This window comes from Salmo salar, chromosome ssa12 (assembly GCF_905237065.1).
Source record: "Salmo salar chromosome ssa12, Ssal_v3.1, whole genome shotgun sequence".
Lineage (NCBI taxonomy): Eukaryota > Metazoa > Chordata > Actinopteri > Salmoniformes > Salmonidae > Salmo > Salmo salar.
In genome coordinates, this window is record NC_059453.1 from 37,599,682 (window position 1) to 37,613,113 (window position 13,432).

Consider the following 13,432-nt stretch of genomic DNA (forward strand, 5'->3'; position numbering starts at 1 on the left):
GGCTTGGCAGAGTATTGTTTCGGGGGACGCATGGCTCTTGACCTTTGCCTCTCCCGAGTCCGAACGGGAGTTGCGTCGATGTAACTACCAATTGGATATCACAAAAAGGGGTAAAAACTCAGGGTTGTGGTCATTATGTACCAAACAGAAGACAATGGACTGAAACAGGCAGGGAATAGTTGATGAGCATTTCCCTGATGTCTTTAATCATTGAGTCCCCCCCCCCCGCTTCAGGCAGTGGAGCAAGGACATTAATACTTTGGCTAAAACATACTCCTCTGACACACTTCAGCCCACCCCAGGATAACTCATACCTGTCTTGGGATCAGAGTGTAATCAGGCCATATCTCGACCCCGCCAAAATGGTGGCATGCAGATTCGATGTCTTGCCAATTCCCCTGTAAATAAATAAACGTGTCTTCACTGCAAGGGAGAACGACTGCCCCTTCGCATTGAAGCCACGGAAGTTTAAGGCACACCGCGGTACTGCAGGCATTGTTTGCAGAACACAAGATCCCCCATTATAGTGAAAGGAAAACGTGTTATATTCGTGGTCAGTCTTCGTGTAAATAATGTTTTTTTAAGACAGTCATGGTACAATAGTTACCAATATTTGCTTCTAATACACCAGATGTATGTCCTTGAACCGATTATTTAAAAATCACACAGAATAAGTTTTATATAGTTTCTAATAGCAGCCTGCAGTACCCCGGTCAGCCTCCTACTTGAGTTACTCAATGACAGGGAGCAACACTGAGCTACCCTGCAACGTCACTTCCTGGAGTAGCTCAAACTACGCATGTTATCTTAATCAACTTAATTTGGCTTCAGTGCGCAATTGACTTTTCACATAGGAATGAATGTTGTCACGCGATCGATGTCTTTGTCCATTCATATATACAGTCATTGCTTCACTATGATGCTATTTGAATGTTTTAGGGCCGGTTTCCCAGGCACAGATTAAGCCTAGCACAAGACTCAGAAGAATTGTCAAATGTGATACTCCATTGTAATATGTATTTAGTCCAGGACTAAGCTTAATCAGTGTCTGGGAAACCACCCCATAATGTATAATATATGCCATATAGCCACACTTTACCCAATTCAATGTACAGTACAGTGAGTGCATACATTTTTTGTATATGTGTCCCCAGTGGGAATCGAAACCACTAACCTGGCATTGATAGTGCCATGTGCCCACCAACTGAGCCACACAGGATCTTGGACACATTGTCCTTAGTTGAAGTCCTTAGTCTTAGGACCAGTGTGGCCTTCTTCAAACCCCTGACCCCTTAAGTCTGTGACCATCCATATAAATAGCCCCTGATACAGAGCCGTAAAGACGTCCTCCAGCCATTTTTGAACTTTTTCTGTTGAAAAGCAATATCACAAGTTTCAATACAGTAAAGTACACATACTAAAGACAAAAAAAAGTTTTGCGCAAAATAGTGTTTTTTTATAGACAACTGCAAACATCAAGGAAAAGGAGACTGGAATGTCACTTTAAGGAAGGGATATCTGCTGGCCGGAGCATTAGGCTAATAGCCTGGTCCCAGATCTGTTTGTGCTGTTTTTTATTACATTTTTTATTTAACCTTTATTTTACTAGGCAAGTCAGCTAAGAAAAAATTCTTATTTACAATGACGGCCTACCCTGCCAAACCCTAACCCGGACGTCACTGGGCCAATTCTGCGCCGCCTTATGGGACTCCCAATCATGGCCGGTTGTGATACAGCCTGGAATCGAACCAGGGTCTTTAATGACGCCTCACTACAGGGTCTGTAGTGACGCCTGTAGTGATCGTATGGTAGCAAACTACCATAATAATGTACAAAAAACCAAAAAAAACAACAACAAAAAATGATTTTATTGAATTCATGATCTAATCCAGCCCTGAAGTTTGGACTGCTGGCTTTTTTTAAAAGGGATATTGGTGCACAACATGATAATGACCACAGGAGTTGGCTCTACAGCACAAACAGATCTCGGACCAGGGGCCGTATGTACAGTATCAAGCAAATTGTGTTTATATCGGATCAGCTCTCCAAATCAAATGTTACTAGTCACATGCTCCAAATACAACAGGTGTAGACCTTACAGTGAAATGCTTACTTACGGGTCCCTAACCAACAATGCAGTTTAAAAAAAAATGCGGATAACAATTAGAAATAGAAGTAACAAGTAATTAAAGAGCAGCAGTAAAATAACAATAGTGACTATATACAGGGGGGTACCGATACAGAGTCAATGTGTGGGGGCACCTGTTAGTTGAGGTAATATGTACATGTAGGTCGAGTTATAGAAGTGACTATGCATAGATGACAACAGAGAGTAGCAGTGGTGTAAAAGGTGGGTGGGGGGCAATGCAAATAGTCTGGGTAGCTATTTGACTAGATGTTCAGGAGTCTTATGGCTTGGGGGAAGAAGCTGTTTAGAAGCCTCTTGGACCTAGACCTGGCACTCCAGTACCGCTTGCCTTGCAGTAGCAGAGAGAACAGTCTATGACCAGGGGAGTCTTTGAGATTTTTTAGGGTCTTCCTCTGACACCGCCTGGTATAGAGGTCCTGGATGGCAGGAAGCTTGGCCGCAGTGATGTACTGGACCGTTCGCACTACCCTCTGTAGTGCCTTGCGGTTGAAGGCCGAGCAGTTGCCATACCAGGCAGTGATGCAACCAGTCAGGATGCTCTCGACGGTGCAGCTGTAGAACCTTTTGAGGATCTGAGGACCCATGCCAAATCTGTTCAGTCTCCTGAGGGGGAAGAGGTTTTGTCGTGCCCTCTTCGCGACTGTCTTGGTGTGCCTGGACCATGCTAGTTTGTTGGTGATGTGGACACCAAGGAACTTGAAGCTCTCAACTTTCTCCACTACAGCCCCATCGATGAGAATGGGGCGGGCTTGGCCCTCTTTTTCCTGTAGTCCACAATCATCTCCTTTGTCTTGATCACGTTGACGGAGAGGTTGTTGTCCTGGTACCACACGGCCAGGTCTCTGACCTCCTCACTATAGGCTGTATCGTCGTTGTCGGTGAACAGGCCTACCACTGTTGTGTCATCGGCAAATTGAATGATGCTGTTGGAGTCATGCCTGGCCATGCAGTCATGAGTGAACAGGGACTACAGGAGGGGACTGAGCACGCAGCCCTGAGGGGCCCCTGTGTTGAGGATCAGCGTGGCGGATGTGTTGTTACCTACCCTTACCACATGGGGCGGCCCATCAGGAAGTCCAGGATCCAGTTGCAGAGGGAGGTGTTTAGTCCCAGGGTCCTTAGCTTATTGATGAGCTTTGAGGGCACTATGGTGTTGAACGCTGAGCTGTAGTCAATGAATAGCATTCTCACATAGGTGTTCCTTTTGTCCAGGTGTGAAAGGGCAGTGTGGAGTGCAATAGAGATTGCATCATCTGTGGATCTGTTGGGGCAGTATGCAAATTGGAGTGGGTCTAGGGTTACTGGGATGATGGTGTTGATGTGAGCCATGACCAGCCTTTCAAAGCACTTCATGGCTACAGACGTGAGTGCTACGGGTCGGTAGTCATTTAGGCAGGTTACCTTAGTGTTCTTGGGCACAGGCACTATGGTGGTATTACATGTTGGTATTACAGACTCGGACAGGGAGAGGTTGAAAATGCCAGTGAAGACACTTGCCAGTTGGTCAGCGCATGCTCGCTGTACACATCCTGATAATCCGTATGGCCCTGCAGCCTTTGTGAATGTTGACCTGTTTAACGGTCTTACTCACATTGGCTGCGGAGAGCGTGATCACACAGTCTTCCGGAACAGCTGGTGCTCTCATGCATGTTTCAGTGTTATTTGCCTCGAATCGAGCATAGAAGTAGTTTAGCTCGTCTGGTAGGCTCGTGTCATTGCGCAGCTCTCGGCTGTGCTTCCCTTTGTAGTCTGTAATGGTTTGCAAGCCCTCCACCGTCCATTTAGTCTTATTGTTTAAAATCTAAAAGGCAAAACTGATCCTAAATCAACACTCCTACTCTGAGACGCTTGTTTCATACCGCCCCAGGCTAATAGGCTGAGCAAAGGGGCTTAAAAACTTGTACTAACAATTAAGGTTTGAAGGCTGTATATATACACTATGTCCCTGGAACCCTAACACCAGTTTTACACAGGTCCATGCAGTTCAGCAGTATTGCTTAACGAGCTAAGACCAGAGCCTTAGCCAACCCTGAGGTCATTAGCCAAGCTAGATCAATAGGGAGCTACTGAAAACAACATATAACAGCAAGGAAAGTGTGCCACTCCATGTTGCCCTCACCACGTCAGCAGACCTGTGTGCATTCCAAATGTCACCCTGTTCCCTACATAGTGCACTATCTTTTACCAGAGCCCTATGGACCCTGGTCAAAAGTAGTGAAAAGGGTGCCATTTGGAACACAGTGTTGGTATTGATCTCTTACCGATCCACTGTACATCACTATCCTAATGAACTCACCCATGCACCAAAGGTCACAGATAAATACTAGGCCGTGAGGACTCCATTTTTCATCCCCAGTCCATGTGACCAATCACCTCGGAGGAAGACGGAAGATGTCTCTGTTATTGTTGTAAATGGGATTGGACTTCAGAGACGGGAGTCTAGAAAAAGTATTTTTATGCTGGCTGTAGTGTTTTAAAGGGTGTTCCACTTGGCTGAAGTCTTATCCCTGATACAGATGTTGGATATATATTTCACTTACTTAGGTATTTGATAATAATATTGTGTTTTGTCAGAATCATAGTATGACATATTTGTGAATAATATGTACACTATAGTCACACTATGATAGTACACTTGTCACGACTTCCACCGAAGTCGGCTCCACTCCTTGTTTGGGCGGCGTTCGGCGGTTGACATCACAGGCCTTCTAGCCATCGCCGCTCCATTTTTCATTGTTCCATTTGTTTTGTCTTGTTCCCCGCACACCTGGTTTACATTCCCTAATCACATTGTATATATACACTGCTAAAAAAAATAAAGGGAACACTTAAACAACACAATGTAACTCCAAGTCAATCACACTCCTGTGAAATCAAACTGTCCACTTAGGAAGCAACACTGATTGACAATAAATTTCACATGCTGTTGTGCAAATGGAATAGACAACAGGTGGAAATTATAGGCAATTAGCAAGACACCCCCAATAAAGGAGTGGTTCAGCAGGTGGGGACCACAGACCACTTCTCAGTTCCTATGCTTCCTGGCTGATGTTTTGGTCACTTTTGAATGCTGGCGGTGCTTTCACTCTAGTGGTAGCATGAGTCGGAGTCTACAACCCACACAAGTGGCTCAGGTAGTGCAGCTCATCCAGGATGGCACATCAATGCGAGCTGTGGAAAGAAGGTTTGCTGTGTCTGTCAGCGTAGTGTCCAGAGCATGGAGGCGCTACCAGGAGACAGGCCAGTACATCAGGAGACGTGGAGGAGGCCGTTGGAGGGCAACAACCCAGCAGCAGGACCGCTACCTCCGCCTTTGTGCAAGGAGGAGCAGGAGAAGCACTGCCAGAGCCCTGCAAAATGCCCTCTAACAGGCCACAAATGTGCATGTGTCTGCTCAAACGGTCAGAAACCGACTCCATGAGGGTGGTATGAGGGCCCGACGTCCACAGGTGGGGGTTGTGCTTACAGCCCAACACCGTGCAGGACGTTTGGCATTTGCCAGAGAACACCAAGATTGGCAAATTCGCCACTGGCGCCCTGTGCTCTTCACAGATGAAAGCAGGTTCACACTGAGCATGTGACAGACGTGACAGAGTCTGGAGACACCGTGGAGAACGTTCTGCTGCCTGCAACATCCTCCAGCATGACCGGTTTGGCGGTGGGTCAGTCATGGTGTGGGGTGGCATTTCTTTGGGGGTCCGCACAGCCCTCCATGTGCTCGCCAGAGGTAGCCTGACTGCCATTAGGTACCGAGACGAGATCCTCAGACCCCTTGTGAGACCATATGCTGGTGCGGTTGGCCCTGGGTTCCTCCTAATGCAAGACAATGCTAGACCTCTTGTGGCTGGAGTGTGTCAGCAGTTCCTGCAAGATAAGGCATTGATGCTATGGACTGGCCCGCCCGTTCCCCAGACCTGAATCCAATTGAGCACATCTGGGACATCATGTCTCGCTCCATCCACCAACGCCACGTTGCACCACAGACTGTCCAGGAGTTGGCGGATGCTTTAGTCCAGGTCTTGGAGGAGATCCCTCAGGAGACCATCCGCCACCTCATCAGGAGCATGCCCAGGCGTTGTAGGGAGGTCATACAGGCACGTGGAGGCCACACACACTACTGAGCCTCATTTTGACTTGTTTTAAGGACATTACATCAAAGTTGGATCAGCCTGTAGTGTGGTTTTCCACTTTAATTTTGAGTGTGACTCCAAATCCAGACCTCCATGGGTTGATAAATTGGATTTCCATTGATTATTTTTGTGATTTTGTTGTCAGAAAAAAGTATTTAATAAGATTATTTCTTTCATTCAGATCTAGGATGTGTTGTTTAAGTGTTCCCTTTATTTTTTTGAGCAGTATATATTCCTCTGTTCCCCCCATGCCCTTGTGTGGAATTGTTTTGTTACATGTTCAGTGTGACGCGCCAGGCTGATTATTTCCTCCCTGGGTATTCTTGTGTAATCCATAGGAGGTTGGATTATTAACGTTTGTTTTTGTGACTGTATTTTGCGCATTTCTCTTTTGCATTTTGGCTGGAGGTTTGACGCTGTTGCGTCCGTTTGTTGTGCTTCTACCCAAATAAAGAGTGCGCCTGTTCACAACTCTCTGCTCTCCTGCACCTGACTTCACTACCAATACGCACACCCGTGACAACACTATTCATTCTGAAAATATGTCTGAACAAACACCCTAATCCAATTCATTTGACAACAATTATATTTATTATGCTATAACAACAAAATGAATATGACCAAAATAAAGTAACTTTTATATAATGGTTGCAAATATACAGCTACAGACGTATAGTGAATAATACTGCTATACATACATGTTATCTACCAAGATGTCACGTCCTGACCATAGAAAGCTGTTATTTTCTATGGTAGAGTAGGTCAGGGTGTGACAGGTTTTTTTTCTAGCTTAGATTTTCTATGTTGTTATGTTCTAGTTTTTGTATTTCTATGTTTTTTTGGGGATGATTTCCAATTAGAGGCAGCTGGTCATCGTTGTCTCTAATTGGAGATCATACTTAAGTAGTTGTTTTTCCCACCTGGGTTTGTGGGAGATTGTTTTTGAGTTAGTGTATGTTCCACCTCTTCGTCACGGTTTGATGTTTTTGTTCTTTAGTTTATTTGTGTATCTTGCATAGTTTCACAGTTCAATAAAATATGTGGAACGATACACACGCTGCACTTTGGTCCGCTCCTTCCGACGAACGACGTGACAGAATCTCCCACCACCAAAGGACCAAGCAGCGTGCCCAGGAGGAGCAGGGATCCTGGGCTCGGGAGAGAAGAGAGTGGAGGACATCCTGGACCTGGGAGGAGGTAATGGCAGGGGACCCTGCCATGGAAGCAGGCGGAGATAGCGAGAGGGGAACGGCGACAAAACAAGGAACTAGCACGGCAACGACGGAAGCCCGAGAGACAGCTCCAAAAACAAATTCGGGGGGGGGGGGGGCACACGGGGAGATTGATGGAGTCAGGTTGTAGACCTGAGCCAACTTCCCGTGCTTACCGTAGGGAGCATGTGACCAGTCAGGCACCAAGTTATGCTGTGATGCGCACTATATCACCAGTGCGCATTCATAGCCCGGTGCGATCTGTGCCTGCGCCCTGCATTTGCCATGCTAGAGTGGGCATTCAGCCAGGACGGATTGTGCCGGCTCAGCGCTCCTGGTTTCCAGTAAGCCTCCTCGGTCCAGGATATCCTGCGCCATCTCTATGCACTGTGTCGCCAGTACGCCTTCACAGCCCAGTTCATCCTGTGCCAGCACCCCGCACTTGCTGCGCTAAACTGAGCATCCAGCCAGGACGGGTTATGCCAGCCATACGCTCCAGACCTCCAGTGCGCCTCCACAGTCCAGTATATCCTGTCCCGGCTACTTGCACTCGCCCTGAAGTGCGTGTCACCAGTCTGGGGCCACCTGTCCCGGCTCCACACACTAGGCCTCCAGTGAGTCTCCAGTCCAGTGTGTCCTGTTCCTGCTCCCTGCACTCGCCCTGAGGTGCGTGTTACCAGTCTGGCTCCACCTGTGCCAGCCCCACGCATCAGGCCTCCAGTGCGCATTCCCAGTCCGGAGCTTCTGGCGACAGTTTTACAGTCCGGAAACTCCTGAGACGGCCCACAGTCCAGAGCCTCCAGCGACGTCATCCAGTCCGGAGCCTCCAGCGACGTCCTCCAGTCCGGAGCCTCCAGCGACGTCTTCCAATCCGGAGCCTCCAGCGACGTCCTCCAGTCCGGAGCCTCCAGCGACGGTCTGCAGTCCGGAGAATCCAGCGGCGGTCTGCAGTCCAGAGTCTTCAGCGAGGGTCTGCAGTCCAGAACCTCCGGCGGCGGTCTGCAGTCCAGAACCTCCGGTGATGATCCACGGTCCGGGTCCTTCGGCGACGATCCAGGGTCCAGTGACCCAAAAGCGGAGGGATCAGCGGGTGGAGCGGGGGCTACGCCCCGAACCGGAGCCGCCTCCTCTGTTGGAGGATCCGCGGGATGAGAAGGTTCTTCGTCCTGCACCAGAGCCGCCACCGACATTAGTCACCCACCCTAACCCTCTGTTTTTTTTGTTGTTTTAGGTTGCGTTTGGTGTCCGCACCTCTGGGGGGGGGGTACTGTCACGTCCTGACCATAGAAAGCTGTTATTTATTTATGGTACAGTAGGTCAGGGTGTGATGGGGGTTTTCTAGTTTGGATTTTCTATGTTATGTTCTAGTTTTTGTATTTCTTTGTTGTTTTTTGGGGATGATCTCCAATTAGAGGCAGCTGGTCATCGTTGTCTCTAATTGGAGATCATACTTAAGTAGTTGTTTTTCCCACCTGGGTTTGTGGGAGATTGTTTTTGAGTTAGTGTATGTTGCGCCTCTTCGTCACGGTTTGTTGTTTTTGTTCTTTAGTTTATTTGTGTATCTTGCATAGTTTCACAGTTCAATAAAATATGTGGAACGATACACACGCTGCACTTTGGTCCGCTCCTTCCGACGAACGACGTGACAAGATTCATATCGATGGGCAGTTAAATTCCTCCAAATGTGAAAATCAACTGTAATTTCATTAGATTTTATTTTATTAGTCACGTGCACAGGGTCACAGATTTAGTTGCAGGGTACAGTGAAATTCTTAAGCTCAGAGCTCCATCTGAATGAAACAATAATGATAATACTAATGAAATAATACATTTTATTTTTAAATACATATTTACAACTGTAACAATGATAAATGTCCATTGGGGTGGGGACAGGGTAAATGTCCATTACCATTACTAATAGCTGTAGCATGAAAGTGGTGGCCTTTAGAATGGTTCGCCCACGTCTAATTGAATCTCCCTGTCCAAACATTTTCTCTCAATGGAGTTTGAGGGCTCCATGAGTAAGCCTTTGTGAGTAAGCCTTTGTGTAAATGTTGCTTTGGTAAATGTCTTTGCGTGTGGGTCTGTTAGTCCTTGTGTGTGGATGTACGTGTGTATCAGGACAGCTCCGGGCCTTGACATTTCTCAGTATATCGGTATGATTCAATCACCCTCACTTGCTCAGGTTGGGCCCCCATCACATGACATGGGCACAGGGCTTCCTAGTGCCCCAGGCCACTAAGAGAGAGGAAAACATGAAAACCAAGTCAGCACTGTATGAAATGGCTGCCATTATGGCTCTATTCTCTATTCTCCACCACAGAAAGGCCTGTGAAAACACCCTGTTCCTCTGTATGTTCCCTAGTCCAAAGAGGACACTGACATGTGTGAAGGTCAACGAAAGGGCACTGATGCTAATATTTACGATTTGGACACATAATGTGATGTTACTAATGTGTTCCAAGGGTAGGATGAGGGGGTTTATTGATTTGATCAATGATTGGTGTTTATTGACAGGTGTGTTGCCACAGTCCAATCCACGATAATATTTGGAAATCAGATAAGCACATCTGCAATCATCACTGTGTGCGTGATGGTAATGTAACATTATCCCTTTGGGTCGTTGGGTGCAATGTTTAAAATATTTATGACCATATATGGTCTTACAGTGCATTCGGAAAATATTCAGACCCCTTCACTTTTTCCACATTTTGTTACGTTACAGCCTTGTTCTCAAATTGATACAATTCTTTTTTTCCCTCATCAATCTACACACAATAACCCATATTGACAAAGCAAAAACAGGTTTAGAAATGTATGCAAATGTTTTAAAAATAAAACCTGAAATATCACATTTATTTACACTACCGTTCAAAAGTTTGGGGTCACTAAGAAATGTCCTTGTTTTCCATGAAAACATACATGAAATGAGTTGCAAAATGAATAGGAAATATAGTCAAGACGTTGACAAGGTTATAAATAATGATTTTTAATTGAAAAAACAAATTGTGTCCTTCAAACTTTGCTTTCGTCAAAGAATCCTCCATTTGCAGCAATTACAGCCTTGCAGACCTTTAGCATTCTAGTTGTCAAGTTGTTGAGATAATCTAAAGAGATTTCACCCCATGCTTCCTGAAACACCTCCCACAAGTTGGATTGGCTTGATGGGCACTTCCTACGTACCATACGGTGAAGCTGCTCCCACAACAGCTCAATAGGGTTGAGATCTGGTGACTGTGCTGGCCACTCCACTACAGACAGAATACCAGCTGACTGCTTCTTCTATAAATAGTTATTGCGTAGTTTGGAGCTGTGCTTTGGGTCATTGTCCTGTTGTAGGAGGAAATTGGCTTCAATTAAACACAGTCCACAGGGTAAAATAGAGTGACAGCCTTCCTTCTTCAAGATTCCTTTTACCCTGTACAAATCTCCCACTTTACCACCACCAAAGCACCCCCAGACCATTATATTGCCTCCACCATGCTTGACAGATGGCGTCAAGCACTCTTCCATTTTTTCTGCTTCTCACAAATGTTCTTTGTGATCCGAACACCTCAAACTTAGATTCGTCTGTCCATAACACTTTTTTCCAATCTTCCTGTCTGTGTTCTTTTGCCCATCTTAATATTTTATTTTTATCGGCCAGTCTGAGATATGGCTTTTTCTTTGCAACTCTGCCTAGAAGGCCAGCATCCCGGAGTCGCCTCTTCACTGTTGATGTTGAGACTGGTGTTTTGCGGGTACTATTTAATGAAGCTGCCAGTTGAGGACCTGTGAGGCGTCTGTTTCTCAAACTAGACACTCTAATGTACTTGTCCTCTTGCTCAGTTGTGCACCAGGGCCTCCCACTCCTCTTTCTATTCTGGTTAGAGCTAGTTTGCGCTGTTCTGCGAAGGGAGTAGGACACAGCGCTGTATGAGATCTTCAGTTTCTTGACAATTTCTCACATGAAATAGCCTTCATTTCTCATAACAAGAATACACTGATGAGTTTCAGAAGAAACATCTTTGTTTCTGGCCATTTTGAGCCTGTAATTGAACCCACAAATGCTGATGCTCCAGATACTCAACTAGTCTAAAGAAGGACAGTTTTATTGCTTCTTTAATCAGAACACAGTTTTCAGCTGTGCTAACATAATTGCAAAAGGGTTTTCTAATGATCAATTAGCCTTTTAAAATGATAAACTTGGAATAGCTAACACAACGTACCATTGGAACACAGGAGTGATGGTTGTTGATAATGGGCCTCTGCACGCTTATGTAGATATTCCATAAAAAATCTGCTGTTTCCAGCTACAATAGTCATTTACAACATTAACACTGTATTTCTGATCAATTTCATGTTATTTTAATGGACAAAAAATGTGATTTTCTTTCAAAACAAGGACATTTCTAAGTGACCCCAAACTTTTGAACGGTAGTGTATATATATACTGCTCAAAAAAATAAAGGGAACACTTAAACAACACAATGTAACTCCAAGTCAATCACACTTCTGTGAAATCAAACTGTCCACTTAGGAAGCAACACTGATTGACAATAAATTTCACATGCTGTTGTGCAAATGGAATAGACAACAGGTAGAAATTATAGGCAATAAGCAAGACACCCCCAATAAAGGAGTGGTTCTGCAGGTGGAGACCACTTCTCAGTTCCTATGCTTCCTGGCTGATGTTTTGGTCACTTTTGAATGCTGGCGGTGCTTTCACTCTAGTGGTAGCATGAGACGGAGTCTACAACCCACACAAGTGGCTCAGGTAGTGCAGCTCATCCAGGATGGCACATCAATGCGAGCTGTGGCAAGAAGGTTTGCTGTGTCTGTCAGCGTAGTGTCCAGAGCATGGAGGCGCTACCAGGAGACAGGCCAGTACATCAGGAGACGTGGAGGAGGCCATAGGAGGGCAACAACCCAGCAGCAGGACCGCTACCCCTGCCTTTGTGCAAGGAGGAGCAGGAGGAGCACTGCCAGAGCCCTGCAAAATGACCTCCAGCAGGCCACAAATGTGCATGTGTCTGCTCAAACGGTCAGAAACAGACTCCATGAGGGTGGTATGAGGGCCCGACGTCCACAGGTGGGGGTTGGGCTTACAGCCCAACACCGTGCAGGACGTTTGGCATTTGCCAGAGAACACCAAGATTGGCAAATTCGCCACTGGCGCCCTGTGCTCTTCACAGATGAAAGCAGGTTCACACTGAGCACGTGACAGACATGACAGAGTCTGGAGACGCCGTGGAGAACGTTCTGCTGCCTGCAACATCCTCCAGCATGATCGGTTTGGCGGTGGGTCAGTCATGGTGTGGGGTGGCATTTCTTTGGGGGGCCGCACAGCCCTCCATGTGCTCGCCAGAGCTAGCCTGACAGCCATTAGGTACCGAGATGAGATCTTCAGACCCCTTGTGAGACCATATGCTGGTGCGGTTGGCCCTGGGTTCCTCCTAATGCAAGACAATGCTAGACCTCATGTGGCTGGAGTGTGTCAGCAGTTCCTGCAAGAGGAAGACATTGATGCTATGGACTGGCCCGCCCGTTCCCCAGACCTGAATCCAATTGAGCACATCTGGGACATCATGTCTCGCTCCATCCACCAACGCCACATTGCACCACAGACTGTCCAGGAGTTGGCGGATGCTTTAGTCCAGGTCTGGGAGGAGATCCCTCAGGAGACCATCCGCCACCTCATCAGGAGCATGCCCAGGCGTTGTAGGGAGGTCATACAGGCACGTGGAGGCCACACACACTACTGAGCCTCATTTTGACTTGTTTTAAGGACATTACATCAAAGTTGGATCAGCCTGTAGTGTGGTTTTCCACTTTAATTTTGAGTGTGACTCCAAATCCAGACCTCCATGGGTTGATAAATTGGATTTCCATTGATTATTTTTGTGTGATTTTGTTGTCAGCACATTCAACTATGTAAAGAAAAAAGTATTTAATAAGATTAT